Here is a 27,522-nt window from a genome sequence, read left to right as displayed (position 1 = left end):
AGCTGTGCATGCATGCGCACGCGCGCGCGCGCGCACACACACACACACACACACACACACACACACACACACACACATTGTTGTCAGAGGGCAGTTTCTAGAACTTGGGTCTGTTCCTCTACCATTTAAGTTTGGGGAACCCAACTTAGATCATCAGGTTTGGGGAAGAGAACCTTCACCCACTAAACCATCCTGCCAGTCTAAACACCCCCCCCCCACACACACACACACTGACCCCATTTTCAAAAAAAAAGAGCCATGGAAAGCTATCAATTTAAGTCAGCATGTAATTTGCAATTTATATCTTAATGCTGACTTTACTTCAACAACATATGGGGAATTACAATCTCCTCAGAACTTTAACTACTTTCTAAGTTAGGTCTTCTTAGCCTTCCTAAACTTGAAATTAAAAGTGTCTAATTTTTTTCTTCTGTTCCGTTTTCTTTCTTTCCATTGTGAATACATCACTCGTATAATCAGAAACTATTCTCAGGCTGAGAGGATCTCACTGAGATTCAGGTGCAAGGACTGCATTGCAATGAATCCAGTCCTGTCTCCACGTTGTGGTGGCAGGAACGCCGCTTTCTGTCTTTCCTCCTGATGCCTGTGATCCTAATGTTCTGTGATAAAGAGATAAGAAACAATATGCTGTAGTAGCTGTAGTACTGTAAACCTTTAATTCCAGAACCCAGGAGGCAGAGTATGCAGATCTCTGTGAGTTTGATACCAGCCTGCTCTACACAGAGAGTTCCAGGATAGGCAGAGCTAGGTAGAGAGACCTTGTATCAATCAATCAATCAATCAATCAATCAAATAAACACAATTTTAAACTAAGCATAATGAAGTGCTTTTTTTCTTGGTTGCAAGATAAGTATTACTAATCTAGATGATCACTTTTGTCAAGAAAAACTTTTATGTGAAAATTAATTTTAAAAGACTTCCTTTCAAAAACCAAACGGTGCAAGTTTTTTAGTGACTCTTCCTGCAGAGCAGACATGTAGCTGGATCCCACTGGAGAATATCTGTGCACAGTACTGATAAGAACACAGGGGACACCAGGTAAGATATTGCCGACAGGTAATAATTTCCCTGAGCAAATTTCCCCCCAAAGACATGGTTTTTTTCATATAAAGTTGCTCATCTGTACCCCAGGCCCACAAACCGGCTGGCAAGTTTTATTGGCAGGAAAACTGATAAATAGCTGTAGCCTGGAGATGCAGTTTCTCTCTCTGCACATAACTGTCTTCCCACATCCCTTGGCTGTTTTTATCTCAAAGCATTAATCTATGTTTCCTGGGGGGAAATATATTCATGACAATGCATCAGTAAATCCTCTACAGCCCAAAGATTTGCCTTAAAATTATATTTTAAAATATCACCTTTCTATCTCAAATGAAGAGTTTGTTCTTTCCTAAGGGGGTCACGTAGATCAGGAGAGGGCTGTGTGCTTCTTTTCAACCAGTGATCTGTATAGATTCCAAATTGCTTCATGATTTTGGTGAGTTTGGTCAAGGGCCATTTCTTAAACCACTTTGAAATAGTAGGTTTGGAAATCTACATTGGAAAGAAACACCCTCTGCCCATTTCCAAAGATGCATATCTGCGATAACAGAAAGCTATCGTCTCAAAGGAATCCATGCTCCCCTCCGAGAGCATTGTAAGCATGTAGGTATTCATTTAACTAAGTGCTCTGGGTACACCATACACTGGCGACAGAGTTTGGGCAGCACCAGCTACTCATCTTTATTAGCACACTGTAAGGGCAATTACATCATTCAGATTAACATGCCCACAAGAGTAGCAGAAAATTGAGGAAGAGATTCTTCTAAGCCCTACCTGTTCCAACATGCTGTGTGCATCAATTCCCAGCTAGATGTTGCTTCGTAGGGTAGGAAATAAAAGGAAGGAAATGGAAACAAGACCGGTAAACCCTAGGGAAGAAAGATGCACATAGTCTATCAATGTCAGACGCTGTCCTGAGAACCTCTAAGCACAGAGGGGCAGAAAAAACTCACGGGAAAGGAATAGGAACTCTATAGATGGAAGTAGACGGCTTTCAAAGTCAAACAGGGCTGACCTCATACTTCTAGTAGCATTTGTTGTGTGAACAACATATTAAGGCCTCAGTGGAAGAACTACACAAAGAGAGACTGAAACACATTTTAGAAAAAGACCTTTGGTATATAAAAACAAAAAAAAAAACCCAAACATTTAGAGAAATTGGTAATCTGAGTAAGACCAACAAAATGCCAGAAAAATCAGTGTCATTTCTAACTCATTTGCCAGAACTATAATTAAAGCATGTAAGAGGATGTGTAAAAGCTATAATTAAAGTGTACATGGAAACAGTAAACATTTATGGGCTATTCATTCTACATAAGAGAATCAGGAGGTACAGATGTTGCCTCCATTCTGGGAGCTTTTGAGAGAATAGTGGATGGTTGGTAAACTGTCTGTTCTTTAAACATGGAAAATTCTTTATATACATTCTTACATCACAGGTCCTCCATGGAAGGAGACATTGAACCAAAACCCTTGAAGCCTTTGCTATTCACTCAAAATAAATACCTGGCTAGCATTTTAAACGGCTGCACAGATTCATCATTGTTAAATTTCTGTTACAACCTTAGTGGGCTCCTCTTGTACTGAGCAACATTGCTTCACTTCATTGCTAGGTATTCATATGATATGTGTTGTGTGGCTGGCACTGTGCTAAGCATTAGGAGCACAGATTGAAACAAAAAGCTTCTCCCTCAAAAAATGGACTTTCTAGTGGAGAGACAACAGCATACCTCTCAAAACCAGTCAGCCACAACTTCTGACAAACTCTGGTGGACGAGGGCATATGGGGCAGATGCCACTGAGTTGGATGGATGCATCAGTAAAGCTCTTTCAAGAAATAAAAAGAAAGAAAGAAAGAAAGAAAGAAAGAAAGAAAGAAAGAAAGAAAGAAAGAGGCCAAGATCTCAGATCATGTGGGCAGTTACCCTAATGAAAAAAAAAATCTGATTCTTAAGTTTGCTAGTGAGAAGTTTTGGGCCCTCTCTTCAGTCTACCCATTTTTATCCAATCTGATGCTTGCAAGAATCCTCAGGATGATTTGAGAAGACCATTTTTTTTTTTCCTGCTTCAGTGGCATCTTTGGGTCTTGACCTGCATATTCTGTTGCTGTTACAGTTTGACCTGAAGTATCCCTTACAAGCTCAAGTGTTTGAATGCTAGGTCGTCAGGTCTTCACCTGTTTTGAGAGTTTGTGGAATTTGGGGAACAGAAGGTATGACGGGCAGAGGTGAGTTCCAGGGTGCAGGTTTTCAAGGGGTCTAGCCCAGCTTTGATTCTGGTTCCATCTCTATTTTCTGAGCAGTCCTCACACTTGTGCTTTAGGGTCAGAGTTGCCTGGCTGTCACGCCTACCCTGTCATTCCCTCACATTCTGAGCCAAAACCCAAGACTCCTCTCTCTTAAAATCAGCTCCATGTTTAGTCATTGAAATGTGAAGCCATTGGCTTTAATACAGGCTTACTCCCTCAGCAAGCTGCGGCTTACATTTTTGCAAATTATTAAGTGCCCACCCCTTGCTTCCACTCCCATTTCTCTACCTTCACTTTCCTTCACTCTTCTCTCTTTTGCTAAAAGATTCTTCCACCCACACAATCCATACCCATTCTCATAAAGCCTAGAGAGCCAGGGCTCTCTGATGAGCTCAATGTCTGTGGTAAATTTCTCCCATCTTCTCCCGCAGCTACTTCTGCATCGTCATATTTCTTGTCATATTCAGCAACTCCAAACCTAGGATCTGTGTTTGTATATAGCCACAGGGTGAGCAGAGCGTCTAAATGTTGGCCACGGTGTATCATGGGTTAAGTACTCTCCACTTACACAAGGACTCACACCAATTCCTTTTTGTGGCCTGATGAAACTATCAATAATTAAAAACGAATTTGTTCCTGTGGTACCTAACTGAAATGGATAACTTGGAGAAGAAATTTTTCCACACTTTTGATAGAAGAATGGAAGTAGTCATTTCACTTAACAGCTATATTTCACATGCCAAAGTGAATCTCCATTTAGAAAACCTCCAACAAAACTTAGCTCCAAGATGTATATTACTAAGCATGCCTTATTTCCTTCACTATCCTCAAAATAAAATGCTTCCCTGAAGTTTAGAGAAATGAGTGTGTCTATGTGTGTTTGTGTGTATGGTTACGTGTGTCTGTGTGTGTCTGAGTGTGTCTCTGTGTGTGTCTGAGTGTGTCTACGTGTGTCTGTATATGTCTGTGTGTTTGTGTGTGTCTATGTATTTATGTGTGTCTCTATGTTTGTGTCTGTGTCTCCGTATGTGTCTATGTGATGTGTTATGTGTCTGTGTGTATGTGTGTTCCTGCCTGTGTGTTTGTATCTGTGTCTATGTGTGTGTGTGTGTCTGTGTCTCTGTATGTGTTTATGTGATGTGTGTATTCCTCTGTGTGTATATCTCTCTCCGTCTCTCTCTGCCTAGCTCTGTCTGTCTGTCTCTGTATGTCTATTTGTGTGTGTGTGTGTGTGTGTGTGTGTGTGTGTGTTATGGAGATCGGCTCACAAAGCTTATGCACTCTAGACAAGTGCTCTAACACTGAGCTACACTCTTGTCCTTCAAGTTATAGGTACAAATTTATTCTAATTCACTCTATTATAATTTACTTAAAGGTAATTCTGGTGCTGTTAACTCAGTGATGGAATGCTTTCCTGATGCATATGAACACAGATTCAGTCCCCAGCACAGTAAAACAAACAAACAAACAAACAAACAAAACGTACTTACCAATAGCCTGCTTTGTTTTTTGTGGGTATCATCAAATGTTTTACAAAGCATGTAGAATGAAAATAAATTAACCCTTGCTAACATTTAATTTGAAAGTATTTATAAACATTTTCCTAGAAAGCAGTTCAACTTTGTGATTAAAAATATTTGCCAGAGACGGGCAGTGGTAGCGCATGCCTTTAATCCCAGCACTTGGGAGGCAGAGGCAGGCGGATTTCTGAGTTCGAGGCCAGCTTGGTCTACAGAGTGAGTTCCAGGACAGACAGGGCTACACAGAGAAACCCTGTCTCAACTACCCCACCCCCACCCCACCCCAAAAAAGAAAAATATTTGCCAGAGCCAGACAGTGGTGGCACATACTTTTATTCCAGTACTCAAGAGGCAGAGGCAAGTGGATCTCCCATTTGAGGTCAGTCTGGTCTACAGAGCAAGTTCCAGAACTGTCAGGGTTATACAGAGAAATCTTGTCTTGAAAAACCAAAAAGAAAGAAAGAAAGAAAGAAAGAAAGAAAGAAAGAAAGAAAGAAAGAAAGAAAGAAAAGAAAGAAAAAAAGAGAATATCAGATTATAAAATGTGATTATAACATTTATATTTCTTTGCAACAGAGATGGGGGGGCAGGGGAAATATTGACTTCAGTGTAAGATCAATCTTACTTCATTACAATGCAGTGAGCAATGCAGAGATCTGTGGATATACTGATCGTTGTTTATAAGCTATAAAAAGGGAAACAATTAGAATGTCTTCATGACTTTACTAAATGCTCAGCTACTGGTCTCAGCTGCTGTTGACCCGTATATGAGCACCTACTGTTTGTATTACTGATGTGTATATGAGCACCTACTGTTTGTATAGAGTTGTATAGAGTTCCTGGAGCTGCTCTCTCCTCCTGTGACTGGATCTTCTAATTTAGGTATATACTTTCCCTTGCAGAGGCTCTGAATGTCAGAGGCCACAGTTTGTATGTTAATTTTGATATTACAAAAGAGAATTCAGGGGGGCTGGAGAGATGGCTCAGTGGTTAAGAGCACTGACTGCTCTTCCAGAGGTCCTGAGTTCAATTCCCAGCAACCACATGGTGGCTCACAACCATCTGTAATGGGGTCTGATGCCCTCTTCTGGTGTGTGTCTGAAAAGAGCAATGGCGTACTTACATATATAAAATAAATAAATAATAAAGGGGGGGGAAGGAGAGAGAGAGAGAGAGAGAGAGAGAGAGAGAGAGAATTCAGTTGTGCTTTTTGTTTGCAGTAAAATTACTACTGAAGTTCATCTTTTTGTTCTTATCAAAGCTTTTTCCAGGAATTCCTTGGAAAGTAAGGTCAAATACAAAGCGCGGTCCCAAGCTACCCTTCCACTTCTATCCAGTTCTAACCTTTATCTTCCAATACCAGTTCAGATCCCTGGATTTATCTTTTTCTCTGGAGTCTAGACCCATATCTTCTTGAGAATTTGGTCTCTTCATCTGCTGATATGGAGACAGTATTTTTTATTTTGAAACTTCTAATTATCTTTGATGTGCTCATGTTTACTCGTCTCTCAGTAAGTAGCATTAGTCTCCTTTACCTGTGAGCTTAAAACACACCCTCTTTTGGTTTTAAAATCATTATACGTTAGAGGAGTCAAAGTTTATATGTTTACTAATTAAAAGTTTAATAATTAAACTTTATATGTTTATTAATTAGATTTTTTTTCTCAAAGCTATTCTATAAAGTAGACTAAATTCTTTTTGTAGAAATAAGAACTTAGATCTTGAAAGGCATAGATAACCAGGAATCATTTCTGCTTTTCCATTTTTCCATTATCCAAAAAGGATGTGGAACTGACAAATAATATTTTTGTTTTTTCATTTGTTTGTTTGTTTTTGGTCAATAGGTCTAGTTTTTTCCTCTCTTATATTTCTCTGATGTAAATATTGCATTTCTTAAATCCCATGGACATTAAAGTGATGATTAAAGATGAAAAGAGACTACAAAGCTCCAGGCTTATATTCAACTTCAAAATAACACTCTTACTTTATAGAGAGCTCTTTGCTGTACCTTGACAATCTCACAGTTCCTTTCCTCTCTCTTAATTGTGACTACATCTTCGTCTTTAGTAGCAAAATTCTAATTGTGCTAACACATACACAAAAAATACTTTTATACTGTGTAATCTCTTTAGTTTGTGGTCAGTGGGGCTTCCTGAATGCTAGGCAAGGGTTCCATCACAGAGGTGTATCTCCAGACATCTTTTTGAGGTAGAGTCCCACTCAGTTGTGCAGACTGCATGTGTAGTCCATGAATAATTTGGACGGCACGCTGTACCACCGGGCCCAGCTTGTTTTGGCATCTTGGTACTTGGGCAGCTTTTCATGTGCAAACCTGTTTACTTTCTGATCCCGATTAATAATGTGTTTTAATCCTTGAATGCCTGACGTTATATTCTTATCTCCTCGAGAGTTCTCAATGTTCTTGTATTAAAATTTAACTTTTTCTTTTTTACTAGACTTGCCTCCATCAAAACCAGAATTCTAGTTGATAAACTTGGTGTGCCCCTTTCCAGCTTCTGCTCCTTGTTAAATGGCTTGTAATAATTTTATTTTATTTTTCTTGCTCATTTCACAGAGTTTGAAGTGTATCTGACACTGGGGATCGGGCTCTTGAGGTCTTTTGGATAATGGTAGGTTGACTGAAAGTATGAGAATCCATTTGAGTAGAGATTCTTTTGACTCTAAGGAACAGAATACCTGTGTAAAAGTCACTTAACCAGTGAAGAATTATGTCACATAACAAGAATTTTCAAGGGAAGGTAGTCCTGGGCTGAACAATTAATTTGCTTATTCAACACTGACATCAGTTTGCCTTGATGTCTTTTCTTCTATGTCCCCAAATTAGGGATGTTGTTTGTCCTCTCAGGTGAGTGATTTCTAGTGTTCTCATTCATGTAGTTTATGAATCCCCGAGTCAGAAAAGGGAAATTCCAGCTAGATGTTTCTTGTTTGGGGGAAGTACCTATCCAGAGGTCCTTTCTGTTCACTGGGCAGGCATATCTCACATGTCTCCTAGAATTCAGGAGTGAAGATACAGAGCAATGCATCTCATTGTTTAGGACAGCAGTGGACCCCAAACCTGGAGTCATGAAATCCTTTCCAGGAGGAGCTCATGAAGTTAAAAGCATTTCTCTAAATGAAGCTAAATTCTTATCTTTTCTTCTTCACTGAAAATGCCATAGTGTGAGCCTTTGCCCACAGTTTAACATCAATTAAAGGAGAGTCACCACATTGAGCTCATGGCCAAATGCTTCACTGTCAGGAGCTCATGTCAAGTCCCTTAGTTAGATTTTCACCCCCATGCATGCCCTCTCATCTCTCCCTCTCTTATGCAGTCCTTTGAATTCTGAGGTGAAACGTTTACTGTTTTATAACATTCATTTTCCCTCTAAAACACTAACAAGCAGAACATGGCTGCTCAGACTTGAGTCTTTCGCAGACTTTTCTTGTATATGAATAAAATAAGCCTGTCAGTTCAAGGAAAACAACTGGCAGTATTTGCTGCAAATGATAAAACCCCAGCTTTCAGAGGAAAATAAGAATGTTGGAAAACTTGTATCTACCCCTGGGAGCTTGGCAGCTTTCCAGAACAGAGAGATTTTTTTCTGACAAGCTAATGAGATTGGTGGTGATATGAACCAGAGTGATATTTTAGAGAGTGTGATGAAATATGTCAACATAAGAAAGATCCACATGACCCAGTGAACCAATATTTTTCCAATGACTGATTCAGGTTACAAAATCACAGTTGAGTAAAAGAAAGGAAATCTAAAGGATATCAGAGTCCAAAAGCTCGCTGAGGTTTTCTTTCTTTCTTTCTATCTTTTTTTCTTCTTCCTGATTCCATGTTGCAATCAACCCTCAGGAAACTAGTGGTTTTTGAATGTTACTGTAATAGTAAAGAAAAATATTCAAAAGCATGTGGAAAGTCTGTTATAATCCTTCTTCCTCTTTAAATTAAATACCCACATGGGAATAGAAAGCAACCATAGCTTGAGACCAAATGAACAAAATGGATCCAACACTAGATATGAGAAATTGTGCCATCAATTAGAAAGATGAGTGGATTTCTGAATTATGAAATTAAAATTATTTTTCCTACAAAATATTATCTAGAATAATACATGATCTATTTATTATGTCTTTCTTCCTTCCTTCCTTTCTTTCTTTCTTTCTTTCTTTCTTTCTTTCTTTCTTTCTTTCTTTCTTTTGTAGAAATAATTTCTCTTTGTGGTCTAGGCTGGCCCGATTTTGAGCTATGTAGTCTCAGGCTGGGCTCAAATTTATGACAATCTCCTGCCTTAGCATTTCAAATGTGGGATTATAAAATGAGCCTCTGTATACCCAGCTTATATTTATTTCCTAAACATGAAATTCTCATGTTATTGTAAACACTGATAAAAAATAATCTATATACCCAAACACACTTTGTAGTCTTTAACTGACTTAGAGAATGGAAATGGGCCCTGAAATCTATATGTGTGCAAACCACTTGATTTATACTAATTAAAGATAAACCATTTAAAGCTTGGCTTCTGCCTCCTGAGTGATAACATGATTTCTGTTGTCTTAATAAAGTCTATTAACAAGGACAGAGCTGGGGATCCAGGAAATGTCTTGATAACATAACAACCACCTTTCAGGGTTAAAGCAAAGGAAAATTTTTTCCATTATCACATGGCAATCATCACATTGTTTATGCAAATTGATTGTTTATGCAAAATGATGACGAAGAAACAAAGAATTCACAGGGCAATGTCCTAGGCTACCAGATCCACGGAGATACTCACTTAATAAACTGCATACCCATGATGGACAGATACAGTAGTTAGGGAAATGGTACACCCATTATGATTATCCTAAGTTTATGGTCTGGCTTCTAACAGTAATAATGGATTTTGCTCTACACTGAGTGAGTCTTGTTTCTTTTATAAGGAATATAAAATAGTAATATGTCCTACTGCTATTTCATACCCTGCTCTTAGGTCTCAGCTGTACTTGGATGCACTTCCTCACTTCACGAATCTGCCGTGGATATTTTAAATGATGGTGTGGATATTATTCAAGGAAATTAATTGAGGGAAGCAAAGGAAACAAATAGAATTAGATCAAAAGAATATATTGGTATGAGATCAGAGACTAATGCAGCCATGAGGATACGTAAGGACCCTGTAGAATGACTGGGAAAGCTGCAATAATGATCACCCAATAATCAGGCTTGGGGACATCACAGGATTTGGGTTTTAGAAGGAGTTTTCTCCTTTGGACACACTGACTTGAATATCCTGTGCATAGAGATGTCCACTTGATATTTAGGAAAAAAAAAAACACTGACCTTTCCAAGAGAGATTAGACTCAGAATATAGACTTTGGAATGTTCGCTCTAAAGGACACAGTTGACGTTGTGGGAGTTGCTGATTTCCTTTCCCTTGACACATAATATGAAGTGATAAGGCACGCCAAGTTAAGAAACGGATTGGTAGAGAGTTCTCAGAGCTAAAAGCATGTTTGAAGACGGTAAAGGGAGTTTTTCTAAAAGGAGATCATTAGCTGAGAATTCAGGATGAAATATAAAATTCAAAAAAATTTATAATAAGTTAATAATGACTTTTAGAATAAACTATATGTTAGAGCAGCTTTAGCATTATAGAATATTTTATATAATTTGAAAGTTACAAATATAGTATAGAACAATTCTGCACGTTGGTTTCCTTTATTTCTAACCTCTAACACTTATATATGTTTGCTACTAATATTGATTTATTTTTATCATTTATTATCTATCTAGATATCTATCATCTATTATCAATCTATCTAGCTATTCATTAATCTATTCATTTATCTAATTTATATCTATCTAGAAACCCTGAAATCTAGAGATCTTCCTGTGTTTTCCAGGATGGCTTTTGATTCCTTAGCTCAAACAGACCTTCTGCCCCAGCCTTCTGAGTGTTTGGTACTCTCGGCACACACCACTGTACCTGGCTCATGAAGATACACTATTTTTTTTTTTCCCTCAGACAAGGTCTCACTCTGTACTGCTGGCTGGCCTGGAACTTGCTATGTTAGACCAGATTGTGCTTGAACTCGTAGAGATCCATCTGGCTGTCTCTAGACAGATACGCTTTCATCAACTGAAGTTAATATTTTTTCCTTTAGTTCATGCTTCAGAATCACATATAAATTTATATTACTTTTGGTTATCATGTCTTTGCTTGTATATAATAGCCCTGATTAGCCCTGATGTCTTTCTTATGCTTATACCAAAGTTATAGATCCTGGACAGGAGTATTCTCTCTCTCTCTCTCTCTCTCTCTCTCTCTCTCTCTCTCATGTGTGAGTGTGTGTGTGTGTGTGTGTCTGTGTGTGTGTGTCTGTGTGTGTCTGTGTGTCTGTGTGTCTGTGTGTGTGTGCTAATGCTGAGCTGCTGGGGATCAAACCCATGGCATCACAGCTGCTCCACACATGTGCACCACCACATAGTACATCCTCAACCCTGAAGTTCCATTACACCACATCATATCACAGGCACATCTGCAACCTGACTTATCATTGCTGCTGAGTCTGACAGCCAGACTGAGAACATCTGTCAATTTCTCTACTAAATAGCTGTTCTTTCTTCTCCTGCCCTTACTCTTTGAAAGGAAATTACCAAGCACAGCCCACATCTAATGCCTGGGAAATTAGGTCTAACTTCTTCATTGAACGTCCACACCATAATTTTAAAGTGTACATGAAATGTGTCTCTCTTCCCTCCCATTTGTCAGTGTACTCAATCATTTGTTTATATCACTACACACTAATGTGTATTTATTTTAAACTTGATTTATAACACAAGACAAAATTTGATTCTATTGCTCAAGTCCTTTCAGATTTCATCCCTAGGAGCGCTTTTAATTGGTGCCCATGTCTCTCAAATACTCTCAATCAATTAGTGAAACAGCTCCCTCAGCATTGTGAATTCACAGTACCAAGTCCCAGCAGTGAAACATTAGGGCCCTTAAACAACAAGAAAATGTGTAATGTCACCCTCAACAAGCTGTAATCATATAAAAAATGGAAAGGGATGAAAGCCGTAGTTATGTCATAAAAAGATTGACATCATGTTTTTGTTTGAAATCTCAGAGTGGTCAAATTGAATGGATACTGAGGATGTCACTTAAAGTTTCTCTCTGATGAAGCTGGGGGAAGTGAATGGTTACTGTCTGTTCTTACTGCTTTTATATTTGGCACACACTATTTTTTTTTCAAACAGCAAGTAATGTGGTAAACTTTAATTATAAACTGAGTGTGCCAGAATTTTTGATGTGCCCAAAACTTCTCTGTGAATGCCAGCCTCGCAGGATTAAAGAGAAAATGATTGCATTTTAGGTCTCATTTAAATTCCTGCAAAGACTTGATCTTAGAAAATGCTATAAAAATGTATTCCAACAACGAATAGGTGATTTCTCACACAGTGAATATCTTCTAGCATTAAAGTAAGTTTAAAATATTTAGGAGATAAAACCTGTGTTCATTTTGTTGTCTTATTTTTTCCTCAGTCACATTAATGAATAAAGATTTAACCTTTTACTGGGATTGAAAGGAATGAGAGTGAGCTGGGTACATTGTTAAATAGAATGTAGACAAGTGAAAAATGAAGAGAGAATATTTATGCATAAGCCATCCTATACATATGTCATCAGCCGTATTTCCTGGCTTTTGGTCCAGGGAAGCCATTTGCAGTATCCATTCTAGGAGAGTTCAAAAAGTACCTTCTTTGTGCTAGGCAGTGTAAGTGATAATCAGGTACCACTATGTTGAACCAGGCATAGCCCCTGGTACTGAAGAGTTAGTGAGCACAGGACACATTGCAGTTTACAGAGTGTAGACAAATAGGCCACAAGTGCAAGCTATGTGCTGTAGTGGGAAGTCTAATTGCTAGTGTGGAGGAAGACTCCTAAACCAGGGGTTTGTATAGGGAAAGGAGTAAGAAAGCTAGAGCTCTAATTCAGTGGAGTCCTACAGGACAAGAGATGGAGGGAGGGAAGGTGCAGAGGAGAAGGGAATTCTGTAAGCATAGGAAAGCAGAGCATTACAGCAGACAGAACAAGTCTTTCAGTGTGGCTGGCTCCGTGGCCAGGAGATAGATACACTGTCCACACCGAAAACCACAGGTAGAATTGAGACAGTATGAAGAAGCTAAATTTTAACATTTTAATTTAGCACATATATTTAAAAATATCACCTCAACGTATACTCGATAGGAAAAAGTATTGAGACATCTTTCAGTTTTGTACTAAAATTTAGAAATCCAAGTATGTTTCACAGTATATATCAGTTTAGACTGCCCACATTTCCAATGCTCAGTAGCTGAACATGGTAGACAAACGGCTGTCGTATCAGACACTCCAGTTCTAGAGTGGAGTAAGGAGAGATTAATCTGCAGAGATACTACAGGAACAGGGTAGGTCCAATGTTTGTCACCTCAGGTGCTTATGTCAGAGACTATGGGAAGTCCTGGAAGTTTTATGCAGGGACATAATTGATCATTTACTTTTGCTGTGCAGGATGGATTAGAGGTGGGCCTTTTCTGCAGCCGGCCAGTTCTAGATAATAAATAACTTTTAATAGAGGAGCAACGTGGGCACAATGCAATGCAAGAGTCAAGTCATGAGCATAAACTGGGACCGTGGTGTCATGCTCCTAGGGTTCCAGTGACTTTCAAGGCGAAGGAGGCAAGACAATCTCTTGAGCCCAGGAGATCCATCGTGGGGGAAGGGGAAGGAATTGTAAGAGAGAACATAAAAGTATTGATAGGTGTAAACCAGACGATACGAGAACGATTACGTATGCTTCTGTTTTCCCTGTTTCCCCTTCTTCACCCTTCCAGGAAGGACAACAGAACCATTCCGAGAACTAGAGCAAGCTATGAGAGGTAGACATTTGAGCTGCTGATGAGACAGCCCACTGTAATGTTCATAGCTAAAACAGAGTACAGTGTCACTGGCATATAATTAGCAACTGAGGTCATGGGACTAGCTGAAGTCTGGATGTGGTTTGTCCTTGAGATCAAATGTATCAGAAGGCTGCTACTGAGAGTGGTGATGTTGAGAGGGCTTTAGGTTTTTAAGAGGTGGGTCCTAGGGGACCGTCATTTGGTCTTTGGAATGCCTCTCAGAGGTGTTTAAGGTATTCCCACAGGATGACAACTAGTTCCTATGAGGATGTTATTATAAAAGACCAAGCCTAGCCCCAGGACCTTCCTCATTTAGGCTACCCACGTCACCATATCATCTCTAGTACATACATATGCTTCCATTATGCCCTCTGACATGTCATGGCTCCCCAAAGGGGCTCTCACCAGAGACCAAAGCAGTTGAGCTACCTGATATTGAACTTTCAGCCTCTAAAACTGAGCTAAACAAATCTCCTTCTTTCCCAAGGCACTCAACCTCTGTTATTTTCTAATAGTTATGTAATGTAGATACAAATGGAGATACATAAAATTACCCAGCATGAGTATGTTCTTTCCAAGGCACCAAAGCTCTGTTGTATTCTAATAGTTATAGAATGTAGACTAGATAGACATACATAAAATTATTAAGGATGAGTGTATTTTTGTCATTCTCTAGTTTGATTGGTTTTGGAACGACTGAACCCAATCTTTAAGCATGTTAGACAAGCACTTTGTTTCTGACTTACACACCCAGCTCCTCCAATCTGATGTTTTAAAAACAGTTTCTGAGAAACTGATTTAAAAATGTAGAGCTTGGTTTTCACCCTTCAGTTTCCTAGGGAATGTTGGAATCTGCACTTTGAATAAGAGTCCTTACAGATGTTGATGCAAGTGGTCCTTAAAACACTCCTTTATAAACACCAGTACAGTATAACAAACAAAGCCATTCAGAAGAAAGTGGTTATGTTTAGAGAGGTGAGAGTAAGAGCCCTTGAGTAAACTAGGAAATGAACCACTAGAGAGGTTAAGGAAAAAACAGAAGAATGCTGTCTGCTACCAACATGCAGAGTATAGCAGATTCTTCCGAGGGGGAGTGAGCTCAGCAATGGGAAAGGGAGCTGGTCTTCTCTACAGGGGGCAGCCAGTAAGGGATTACCCAATCTTGGGCTACTAGTTAAGGTGTCTGTTTGAGGCGTGTCTTCTCATCCTGTTAAACTCATCAGTTTCCTGAACATCTGAAGGAAACGGTTGACTGCCTCAAATGTAGCAGAGAAATAAAATTGAACAGCATTTGAAAAGTGACAACGTGGTTTGGTGACTAAGATCAGCAGTGACAATCTGGGAGATGTGGTGGGATGGACACCCCACATCAATGAGTGACTTGAGGAAGGTTAAGCAAGTACAGAGAAAAGTCTTTTTTAGGTGACCATGGCTATAAGAAGGAGGGAAGAGAAGGCAGAGTGCATGATGGGCTGCTCACTTGGGAAATGCTGAGGGGTGAAGGAGGCCCTCCTGATGTCATTTCTTTGTATTTGAGAGAGTCAATACTATGAAATCATAGAATCTGCCCCTGCTTCATAGGATGCGTTTATTAAATAATATTATTAAATAATATTAATGACAATCCATTTACACATCTTAACCAATCAAATGACATTTCACCAGACTGTCTCTTCTTTTAGTAATTCTTGGGATGGATAAACCATTCTCCAGTATGGCCACCTTATTACTGATGGTGTGCACGAAGTGCTAAGCTCAGTGGAGTCGGATGATAAAGAAGACAAAACTAGAGCTTTGAAACTGAATTTCTTAGTCACCTTCTCACCTTCCTTTACTGAATAATCAACTCTAGTGGGAAGGACTCACCTATCCCACCCCAAACTGGTCAAACTATCTAGTCCTAGTTAACTCACGAATCAGCTGACAAGTGAGAGGCTGCTGTAGTAATCTCGTGTCAGCTCTTATTTTCTCTCACCCCCTTGTCACTACTATTCTATTACCTGCTTTATGTAGAAAGTCAGATTATCAGCCACTACAATGGTTATTTAACGTTGCTGGATATTATTTTATATATTGTACAGATGTAAATATTTAAAAACTGAACTTTGTTCTCAGAACAAATTTTCAAATAAAATGAACTATACATAAGACCACGAGAGCCTTACTTCTAAACAAAGCTGAAAGTTTAATTAAGTTAAGTGTAAGTTAGTTATTTTAAACTTTACTGCAAAGAGGGTGGATCTCTTTGAATCTGAGCCAGTTAATTTTGAAACTGCATCTGCATCATCTTTAAAGTGTGTCTGGTATCTCCACCCATGACCAATCTAACTGCTTTATTTTTTTAAAATAGCTCACTTGGTAAAAAGCTTTCCTTGCAAGCAAGGGGAACTGAATTGGAACCCCAGCATCCACAGGAAAAAGCCAGGTGTGATGATGTATGCTTGTAATCCCAGGGCTGGGGAGATGGAGACAGGTCAGGGGGGCTCACTGTCCAGCAGCAGGGCTGATAAGCCTCAGACCAAAGAAACCCTGTCCCAAAATAAAGGTGGATGTGACACATGTGATTGTCTTCTGACCTACACACATACCAACACACACACCAACATACACACACATACCAACACACACATACCAACACACAGGCACACATACACACATACACACACAGAGGGAGAGAGGGAGAGGGAAAGACAGAGGGAGTAGGGCACTGGGCTGAAGAGTAGTAGCATAGTAGCATTATTCTGGCTCTGATGGTTGCCAACATTTGGTAGTCTCAGAAGCTCCCAGTGACAAAACTATTGTTTCATATATGAAGTTCTTAATTAAAATCAAAGAAGGAAATGTCAACATTTTTTCCTTCCTTCCTTCCTTCCCTCCCTCCCTTCCTTCCTTCCTTCCTTCCTTCCTTCTATCCTTCTTTTCTTTTGGTTTTCAAGACAGGGTTTCTCTGTGTAGTCTTGGCAGTCCTGGAACTCACTCTGTAGGCCAGGCTGGCCTTGAATTCACAGAGATCAAGCTGCTTTTCCATCCTAGTGTTGAGATTAAAAGTTGCACCCATATTCCAGGCAACAAAATGAAAACAAACAAACAAACAAAACCCAGAAATCCCTACTTAACTGGAATAGCTCTAGTAGAAGGTATGTTTAATATGCATTGGGTCCTGCTCCATAGAGCCTATGTGGTAGTGTACGTGTGTTATTTTAACAGTTTATAGCACTGAGGCAGGAGGATCAATGTAGAGAACATGCTGGGCTACATTGTGAGCTCCAGGCCAACTTAGGGTACATAAGAACTTATCTCAAAAACCAACCAAATAATAAACCAAGCAACCAACAAAAACTCTATATCATTTACGTGGTATAATAAATTCCAATTCCTTGAATACTAGACACACGAGGTAGTATATTTGTTTATTTTGTATTTATTGCAACATTTTAGTTTATTTTTTATTGTATTTTTATCATCTCAAATAGACACTGTGTACCAACTAAACATTAATTAGCCATTCCCTCAGTGTTTCTCCTTCCTACCACAGCCCCTCTCTGCTACTTCCCATCTTTATGATCGCCCGTTCTGACTATCTCGCGGAACTTCAGCCATGCAGTAGTTATGCTTTGACTGCCATATTTCACTTAGCGGAGTGTTTTTAGGGAATAGGTGTTTCTATTTGAATTTTGGCTGCTAATCTTAATGTGTTTGTTATATTGATGTCAATAGAAATTAAGCAAACCGAAATCCTGTGAAACATGGCCCCTCTTACAGATAATGAAGATGAAGGTAGGTAGAGGCCACAGGGACAGAGTAGAGTTTAGTTTCAACTTGGATTTTGGATTCTATCTCTTTAACACTTCCCATGTTTAAAGGTTTCTAACTTTAGTTTTCCAATACTGCTATAACATGTCTCCTTAGCTTTGGTATCTTAAAACCTAATAATAATAATAATAATATTATTTATTAATTAATTCTTTCATAGTTCCTGTAGGTCTGAAGCCTGGCTTTGCCGTTGCTAGTTTCTTGAGGCTCCCCACGGTCCGTTTGTATAGAGGTTTCAGCACTGCTGACCATTATTTTTCTGCCTTACTTTTCAAATAAGTTGGAGGGCGGAGCCTATGAGTGCAAGTGTGGAGGTTAGAGGACACTGTGCAGGAGTTAGTTCTCACTTTCCACCAGGTGGGTTCTGGGATCAGGTAGTCAGGCTTGGTGGCAAGCACCTTTACCCGCAGAGCCATCTTACCCCCTCACCTTTGTCTGCTGCAAACGTTCTTTCTTTCCCTCTTTCTTCCTTGTTTAGGGATTTGTGTAATTAAATTAGACCCTTAATTCCACAATCAGCTTTTATTTCTTTTTGACTTAACATCCACACAAGTCCATGGATTACAAGAAGGGCATCTTTGAGGAGAGGACAAACTGCTTCTGCCTACCACACTAATCTTCCTTCCTGCCTGTGCTCACAGCACCTGCCTGCTTAAAATTCTCCGAAGGCTCTTAATGTACTCCAGTATTCAGATGCTTTAACCAGGTACACAAAGGCCCTGTTTACCAATCCTGTCTCTTCTCTCCTAACTCCCCATGTGAAATAAAATACGCCCCCATCCACTCCCAGAGACAGAGACACAGAGCCACAGAGAGACAGACTTACAGAGAGAGACAGAGAGACAGAGAGTGTTGTTTGACTCCCTTTCAGTTTCCTATCTGAAAGCCTGTGCTTTCACGTACAGTCAGCTCTGTAGATCATCTCCATGACCCATGGTTTCACCTGGTTCTCCTCCTCTCACCCTTAACTCACATGTCAGATGCTGCTAACGCCTGAATAGAACCCATTTTTACCTCTGCTGCCATAGCAACCATACCTCTCTCTAGCCTAGCATTTGCCACTGTATGCTATAATTACCTCTTTAATTACCTCCTCCACCAGACCATAAGCTATTTAAGGGCCAGAAACTCATTTTGTCCATCCTGGTATCCCAACTACTTAATGCAGTGACTTGCATGTAACAGAAGCTCAAAGCCGTGCTTGAGATCTTATCTATCCCTCAACGCTAGGCTGTTTTTCTAAGGCAGACTAATGAATTTCACTTTAAATCTTCTTGGGTATATTTTTTTCAGGCCCAGCCTAGTCCTGACTGATTCCACACTAGTTGCCTATATTTAATTTGTAGGAAGGACGTTCTTAACACATACCTGATCTGCTTAATTTTTAATATAACTTTACTAATATAAATACAACAAGATCAAATGGCCACAATAGGGAGGAAAGCTTTCAAAGGAAGGTAAAAGCAGATTGGCTAATGACATTCTGTGTTGTAGAAATTGTTTAAATCCCAGCTCAAGGTTTCTACCCTGCCTTAATTAAGTTCCCGGATGAGAGACACACTCAGTCTTTATATTTACAATATGCCTTAATCCGTACAAAAGCTGGGCAGATACCTAGCCTCCATGCTACCAGAATCTACTTTCCTATTTAGAACCCTGAGTTGTTTCTTACTATTTACTATGTTCCATCTGAGTTGCTCTTAATTCCAATTGGCTAGCCCACAGGGCCACGTTTTTATGGCTCACCTAACCCATGGTGGCATCTCTTCTCCTTCCTGCATTTCCTCCTCCTCCTCCTCCTCATCTTCCTCCTCATCTTCCTCCCTCCTCCTCCTCATCTTCCTCTTCTTCATCCCTCCTCTTCTTCCTCCTACTCCTCCTTCTCCTCCTCCTCTTTCTCCTCCTCCTTCTTCTTCTTCTTCTCCTCCCTCCTCCCCTAAACCAGGGAAACCTACACGGCATCTATTAATCTGCCCAGTTACTGACTGTTTACATCTTTATTCACCATTAGAAATAACTTGGGGCAGGCTCACAGGGGTTATGTGCAGACTCCAGGTCTTCGGGCCACACTTAGCATTACAATAGACAGTAAAAGGCAAAAACCTCAACAATTCTGATCACCCACCAGCAGAGTTGATTTAAGCTAGTGAAGTTGAAGATAAAGCAAAAGGAATGAACAAGAGTTTACAATACAAGTACCTCGATATGTTATTGTTTCTATTCTTTATTTCATTAACCATTACATTTAAAGCTTACACTGGCCCACAGCATTTATATACTGGCAAGAGCCAATACATAGATCCGTTGTCTTTCATGTTTTAATGACAACCATTTCAGAGAAAGTGTCTAGATATCTTCACAAAAATCAGGCCTGGCCTAGTCATGCATGTGTGTTTGGGTGGTACATGTATTCAGATGTGCCTATAGACGGAGGCTAGAGAAGAGCATCAGTGTTGTTTCTCAGGAGCCAGCCGTCTTGGTTTCTTGAGACAGTCTTTCTCTCATTGCCTCTAGCTTGATAAGTAGGCTAAGATGGGGTCCATGGGGCTTCCTGGCTAGCCATTGAAATGTTACCTGACACTTTTTAAACCACACATATTCATGTGCTTAGGGTGGGAAGGCAGACTATGAAATATAACTGCTTGGAGAAATGATGTTCTTATCCTTATAATTAGAATGAAACTTGAGTATGAAATCATCAGAAGCTGTGGGTGAGATCATCCACAAGAAAGCAAGCAAGCCAGGCACTGTGAGTCCTCCACTACTGGCCATTGCCAGATGGGTTTTCCATAATCATGGGAAATTACCTAAAACTTCTCCCAACCTGTGTGATGAAAAGAAGTGCTGATTTATGCACATCTATAAAGAGCAGAAAAGCAGCCCTAAATAAATAAAGCATGCTACTTCACTTAGAAGTAAAACTAATGCAAGAGAAATTCAGAAATTCCTATGACACTTTGGAAAAATAGCTTTATTTGCTTCATGGGTATGGATGTTTTGCCTGAATGAATGTATGTGAACTATGCGTGTGTGTTTGGTTTCTGTGGAGGTCAGAAAAGGGCACTGGCTCCCCTGGAACTCGAGCTATGGATGTTTGTGACCCACTGCATGGGTGCTGAGAACTGAACCAGGTCATCTATAAGTTCAGCAAATGAACTTTGACCGTTGAGCCGTCTATCTCTCTGGCCCAATAATTGGTACTGATTTCAACACTTCATTCATTGCTTTCTCTAAAATGTACAATGTTGTTGCATATTTTGCTGTCAGAGTTTTAACAGATGAAAGTAGGCAATATTTGCTGAGTGTATCTTGTCTCAAGCGATAGCTTTGCTTGTTTTTGTAGCTGCTAGTCGTGAAATGGTTCTCATTATCAGAAAGCTTTGGGCAAGATCTGCAATGTGTTTTCCTGTGAAGACATTTTAAAAATGAATCTTTAATACGTGTTTATTTGTTTCAACTAATTTAATAAACTTTTAAGATATTTAATGGTAATTTGTGGTTGATTGTTCTCATGTTGGTAATTCCCCTTAAACTGAAGTGTAATCATCGTAAATACATTTAAGGTTTGCAATATTAACGTGATCACAATTTTGTTGCTTTTGTTTCGGATTCCTTTGCACTAGGAGCTGAGTTTTTGAAGGCCTGTGCAGCTGGGATTTTTAAAGGATCTGAACTGGCCACCTGGTGGCAGCTAGGTCCTGGGTTTTCTGCAGGGGGCCACCAAGCCTGTTTTTCTTCATTTTAATACTCTTGAGTGGGGCCCGGGCAGTGGTGGTGCGTGACTTGGGAGGCAGAGGCAGGTGGATTTCTGAGTTCGAGGCCAGCCTGGTCTGCAGAGTGAGTTCCAGGACAGCCAGGGCTATATAGAGAAACCCTGTCTCAAAAAACCAAAAAGATAAAATACTCTTGAGTGGGACATGTTGGCTGAGAGCAAGCGTGAGAAGTGGGCTGTTTAACTATGTTCTCCAGCCTTCCACCCTTAGAATCTAAGCACATTTGCTGCTTTCTTGGAACCTCTTTTTCACAAAACGCCCCCCCCCCAAAATATACTCCAAGAGCAGCATAAATAAATAATAGAATAATAACTCGAGAGAATAACTTCTCTCAAGGCCAACGTCATTGGGTCTCAAGGCCCAGCACTAAAGGGCTACCAGGGGTGTGTGAGCATACATAATAGGTTTAGAACAGGCAAGCTTCCTGATGTCACATGGGTAAATGCTTTTGTTTTAATTCATCCTTCTGAGTAAACTTTCCTCTTTCTCATGAGCTGGGTCATTTTTCTCTGAAGGGCATGCTGGAGTGAAGCTGAGGCAGCTCTGTAGCTTCTCTGCTGTGGCTCCTGCCCTAACAACCCTCAGAGAAAAGCCCTTCTCCTAGCAGTGCCCTGACCAGACGCAAGGGTGCAGCTATTTTAATGGAACAGTCAGCTTCACAATCATACTGAACTCAGTTTTTCACTCGCAAGCATGGGATAGAAAACCTCTAGAAATGATGGATAACTGTTCCTTTTGAAGCTTACATTCAGACCTGTGCTTAGAGGTGGCCAACACCTTCCTTTCCCGGGTTTTAAATATCTATTCCGGTGCTCGGTGCCTTGGTTTTCACTCTGTTTAATCTTCCTTCTTCTCTTAATGACTTCTCTAGGCAGATCCGAACCTATTGGGCCATGTGAAAATCAGTGTTTAGATTCAAGTGAATTCAAGATTTTTCAAAAAATCATTTGTTATTACTAATCTTGATTCATGCAAAGAACAACTGAGTTTGAAAGGTCTGATTTCTTAGAATCTCTGCTGCCCTTTGTAGATTTCATTACCACCGTAACTGGGCTGTGGATGGTAAGCACTTTCTCCAAAATTAGAAGCGGGGCCTCTGCTGTGGGCTTCCTTTAGTGATAGTTAAAGTTCAAGGTGGAGTGTGAGTCGTATTTCCATTGTTATACTTGCCTCTTTCTTAATCCTTGGAAGAACTTAAAGGTTCACTGGACTCATTATACTCATACCTTTAAATTTCACATACAGATACATGAAATAATACCTTGATTGAAGCTTTAGCCCTTTAGTTGCCACAATGTGGAATTCTGGGAAATCTTAAAAGGACTGTGAGAGACTGGGGAGTATGAAGGAACGCCACTAACAGCTGTAGCTATTGACTGCTTTTCATGGCCATACTTCAGTGTGTAACCAAAAATTTAGATGTACCTGTGCAGACCAGGTGAATATTTGTTTTCTAAACAAGTAGCCCCACATCACTGGAAGTGCTAGAAATACTGACTCAAGAGCTCTAGCTTGTTTGGAAGATGTTATATTTTTAAAGAAGCTGACAATGTGTTTAATCAAATAATTAGAAGCCTTAAAATATCGTAGCAATTTGGATATTTTTATGCTTTGTACCAAAGGGATCTACTGATAAACTCTATTTATACAACTTAAGTCATTACTTTTTGGTGTAATCCCAAGATTAATTGATGGGTCTGAGGACTTCAGCCACTCCGCTAATGGCAAGGCCTGATGATTTTTCAGAATGTTTTCTTTTGACAGCAGGAGTCAGGCTGCTTGGGTTAGCTTCTCCATATAAAAGAGAACTACGAGAAGCTCAGTGTGCTTTTAGTCAGACATTTATTAAGCACCTGGAAGATGTTCCGTATACAGGTATAAAACAAAAGGCAAAACAGCTTCTTTCATGGAGGTCAAGTCTACCAGACAGGCCACGGAGCCATCCGAATAGGTTTGGCTCTCTATGCCCCTCCTCGGTTCTCTCAGGCAAGTGTCTTATTTCCCATGACTTTATTTCCTGGGTAATCATTCTTCAGTCTGTTAGGAGTATTAAATTAACACACATGCAAAGTATGTTGGAGCTACCTGACACATAAAGCTGGCAGTTACTACTGCTCAGTTATATGCCCTCTGTTGAGCCATAAAGCACCCCCAGAATTCACTTTCACTAGTAAGTACGCTCAGCTTGAATACAGAAACACAGGCATCTGGGCAGAATACAAATAAGCCTAGACATGAATTAAAGAGCCAGGAAGCAGAGTAATGAATAATGAAGCAAAAGGTTTGCCGAGCCTCCTTTTAAGAAAATTGTGGGTTGTTAGTTGCTTAAGAGGGGAGGAGGCCATTGAGAATGGCGATGTGCGGAAAGGGTTGCAAGAACCGGCAGGTTGTAGGCACGAATCCCCTAGTTTTGCTGGGCGGATCGGGGTCTTGCCTTTGGGTGTAAAACTGTTCCAGCAGTTAAGGTGGGACGTTCTTGGATGGGTACCCAAAGCTACCAGAATTACGTGACGCTTTTAAAATTCAACTTCTTTCTGTTTGGGAAGACCCACTGTAAGTGCTCTTTAAATGGGGGTGCGATGGGGGGAGTTATGCAAAACGCTTTGCACATAGCACTAAAGTTTAGGTTTGCCCAGAGACTGGCACGGTTGCTGGGACAGAGGGGGCGGAGTTAATTTAATATAGATATCTAACCAGCGTACAAATCAGCAATCCTAATTGAGCACTCCGAATCTGGCCTAGGACGCTCGCTCTCCCGGCATCTACCTCTCATCCGCTAGCCCAAGGCCTCAGCAACCGACGTGCGAGGCCAGGCGAGGTGACCAAGGCCGCTCTACGCATGCGTTAGAAGCCGTCCCAACTACCCCCAAGGAGTCCTTTCTCAGAACAAAACTAGCGCGGAGCTATAGAGCTCCGCAATCTGCGTAGATCTAAATTCTTCCAGTTCCGCCAGTCGGTGTAGCTCCCGCCGGTGCTGCGGCTCCCCTACGCCAGGCGCGTCCGCGAAGTGAATGGCTGGGTGCTGCGGGTGCGCCGCCGGCGTAGCGCTGATTAGGCCGAGGTGCGGCTGCGCAGGGCGCCCGAGCGGGCCGGGTGCGCCGCTGGCGTAGCGCTGAGGCGGCCAGGGTGCGGCTGCGCAGGGCGCCAGAGCAGGCCGAGTGCGCCGCCGGCGTAGAGCGCCGGCTCGCGTACTAGGCTCCGCGACGCAGATAGCGCAGGTGGCTTTGGAGAATACACGACTGGGTGCAGCCGGGGTTTGGTACCGAGCGGAGAGGAGATGCACACGGCACTCGAGTGTGAGGTAACTATAAAACCCCGATTTGTTTACATTCCCTCCCCCAGAACCGGCCCCGTGCGCGGCGGAGCCTGGGAGTCCCGGGACGGCTGGGGAGGCCGGGCGGCCGGGCTGGGGCAGGCACCGGGGCCTCCGGGCTGGGGCGCGAGTGTTCGCAGCTGCTACAGTCGGTGGCGGCGAGCAGGAGAGCGGCGCGTGGGGCTGGGGCCAGCCGACTGCGCCGCGGGCGGCCGTGGGGACCCGCGCCCCTCGGTCTGCGGGCCCGCGGGCCGGGCGGCGCCGGTTGAGGGCTGCCCCGGCTTCCCGCGGCCGCCGTACGGGGACCCGGGACCCGAGGCAGGTCCCAGGGGCTCGTCTGCGGGGGGTAACGGACGGCAGCCGCTCGGCTCCTCCGGGCCAACCGAAAAGGCTCGGTGGGGCGCGCGTGAGCCGTGGCGCAGCCCGTGGGTCCCCGAGCCGGGTCGGGGGGCGACCGTGGCGCGACCGCGGGCTTTGTTCCCGGGCCCCGGGGTGCAAGGCGGCGTGGGCGCGGTTGGTAGAGGAGGGAAGTGGCCGGCCCGCCGCGGGGTCCTCATCCGCTCCCCGCCTCGCTCCTCCCTGGGTGGGGGGGGGGGTCTTCGGAACTCCCCAGCCTGGCGAGGCGTCGGGTGGCGTGACGTGGAAGGGCTTCCTGCGGCTTCTGAGAAGACGCGTCCACGTGGGAGCCTGTCCACATGGGCCGAGTTTGAGGAGCTGGACACGTGGAAGAAATCTCACCGCAGGACGCCCCGCCGCCGACTTGGAAGGGTCCTTCACCCAAGTGTCTGCTCCAAGTGACACAAAGCATGAGTTAAAAGCCAGTACAACCAACCTACCGTCTTCTAGAAACTTACATTATGTCTTCACTGTTAAGTGCGGTAACTAGCGGGTGACAGGTTTCTTGTATGTTTCCTTTTTTGGCTGTGTATATTGTAATGATAAGAAAAAGTAATACAAGAGCTGGAGGCTTAGAAATGTTACAGTGAAGTTGGGAAGCCTAGACAAAGCAAAACTGCTGTGTACAGAGTAATGTTAGGATTCCTCTAATCTACAAGTATTTGAGTACCCTGTGAATCATTTCTCCTGGACCTTGGGAATCCATCCCACACACCCCACTTCCTGTGTGCATTGGACGTTATACTAGGAAAAAAGACACATCAGCAATAAATGCTGTGAAGGGAATAACATGTGCTGGCGGGCATTTTTAACATGTTGTGTTTTCTAGAGTAAAGGGCGTTAGGTTGTGACTATAGATAGGTAAGGATACATATTTATAGTTAAGTTGAAACATTGAAACAGTTACGGGAAACTTCATGGTTTTGATGGAGTAATCCATACTTTAATAAAACATTAAATATCAACGGTACTGGCCTGCTTAATAATGACTAATTTCAAACTAGCAAGAACTAAAAATTATACTTAAAAGGATTTGTTTTAAGTGTTTTGTATTACTGTAATTTTGGCCTGTATTCAGGAAGTTACTTCCTCACTACAAATTAACTGAATTTCAGTGGTCTTAGTCTCTCCCCAAATTGACAAAACTGAATTCTATCAACTAATCATGGCTAGGAACCCATGTGCAAGAATGAATGGTTTTGGTTCTACCTTAAAAGGTGACAAGGCGATACCCAAAGGCACAGACCTATAAACCCAGCTACTTGGGGGATTGAGGAAGGAAGCTGCCAAGTCCTGGAGCTTGTCTTAATAGCTCAGTGCTAGGAAACCTGCCTAGGGTTTGTACAAATCCAGGCTTAATCGTTAGTACTGCAAATAATCTTCATGTGTTTGGATATGTTCATGCTTAACGTATATGTATCATGAGCTATGCAGGTGAATACCCTTAATCTGAAATGTTCAGGACCAGAAGTGTTTCCAGCTTTTGTTTGTAAATTGGGAGATATTTGGATATATTAAATAATGGAGAGTTTCTTGGGCTAGGGCCCAATTCTAAATATGAATTTAACTTTTATTTTGTATAAGCCAGTGTACTTATACTGAAGGTAATTTTACAACCTTTTCCCTGATATTGGAGTTTGACTAAGACTTATCCGGACACAATTGCTGTATGTTAGTTCCCAGAACATTGTAAATTTGGTAGCATTTCAGATTTTACTAGGAGGTGCTACCTGTATTAGGTCTTCCTATTACAGCCTATATATAGTGGATACACACACACACACACACACACACACACATATATATACATGTGTGTGTGTATATATATTCTCCACTGACAACTTGTAAACTTCCACCCTCATTCTACTTTTTTGTCCAGATTTTTGTTTTTTCTTGATGCTTTCCCTATGTAGCTCTTGTGTGCCTGGAACTCAGGATCCACCTTCCTCAGTCTTTGTAGTCACTTTTGGCTTTCACCAGATTTTCAACCCTGGTTTGAAGTAACTTTGAGGAGGCCTAATGTTTAGCATGCAAGCATTGCTCTAGGTGATAAATGGAGAAGATAAGGGGTATGTGTTTGTTTGTGTATTTTTTTCCATCCCAAGGGAAAGTGTTCAACAGCTGAGCTGAACATTTGTTCTTAATTAAAGAAACTTATATATCCCTTGCTCCTGCAGAACCCTGGGTATTGAGCAGTATTGGGATGAATTTAGGGATTTAGAGTGAGGTTAAAGATTCAAAAACTGGATATACTATTAACTAATTTGGTTACCTTTGCAGGTTACTTTTGAATTGGAAGTATTTTGAATTGGAAGTATTATAAAACCTATTTCAGGAAATTAATATGGCCTTTAATGATGATGAACCAAGTAGCTCTTCTAATCCTTTCTGCATCCAAACTTTTCTATAATAACTGAATTTACTCTTTTTTTGTTTTGCCTGATAATTGGTTAACCCCA

General features: G+C 41.3%; 1 protein-coding gene and 1 long non-coding RNA gene across 5 annotated transcripts in view; one reads left to right on the top strand and one right to left on the bottom strand.

Moving 5' to 3' along the window:
- Positions 1-27,522, top strand: part of Slc39a10 (solute carrier family 39 member 10) — a 119,015-nt gene that overhangs the window by 44,855 nt on the left and 46,638 nt on the right. Inside the window, exon 3 of one of the 4 annotated variants that reach the window (XM_076931915.1) lies at positions 7,406-7,460. The exons of 2 other annotated variants lie outside the window; for them this stretch is intronic. The gene's annotated coding sequence lies outside the window, so the exon portion shown is untranslated. Of the gene's footprint in view, positions 1-7,405; positions 7,461-24,520; positions 24,656-27,522 lie in introns of those variants that run through there. One more of the 4 variants, XM_034497791.2, reaches the window with a different exon arrangement.
- LOC143441831 (uncharacterized) lies at positions 368-24,234 on the bottom strand. The gene is made up of 4 exons (XR_013109545.1): positions 24,121-24,234; positions 22,101-22,237; positions 1,837-1,931; positions 368-620 (listed from the first exon to the last, which is right to left on the bottom strand). It is a non-coding gene; the product is annotated as an uncharacterized LOC143441831 (long non-coding RNA).

The sequence above is a fragment of the Arvicanthis niloticus genome, chromosome 3 (assembly GCF_011762505.2).
Source record: "Arvicanthis niloticus isolate mArvNil1 chromosome 3, mArvNil1.pat.X, whole genome shotgun sequence".
Lineage (NCBI taxonomy): Eukaryota > Metazoa > Chordata > Mammalia > Rodentia > Muridae > Arvicanthis > Arvicanthis niloticus.
Note: the sequence above shows the minus strand (reverse complement) of the source record. Positions and strands in the feature narration are given on the sequence as shown.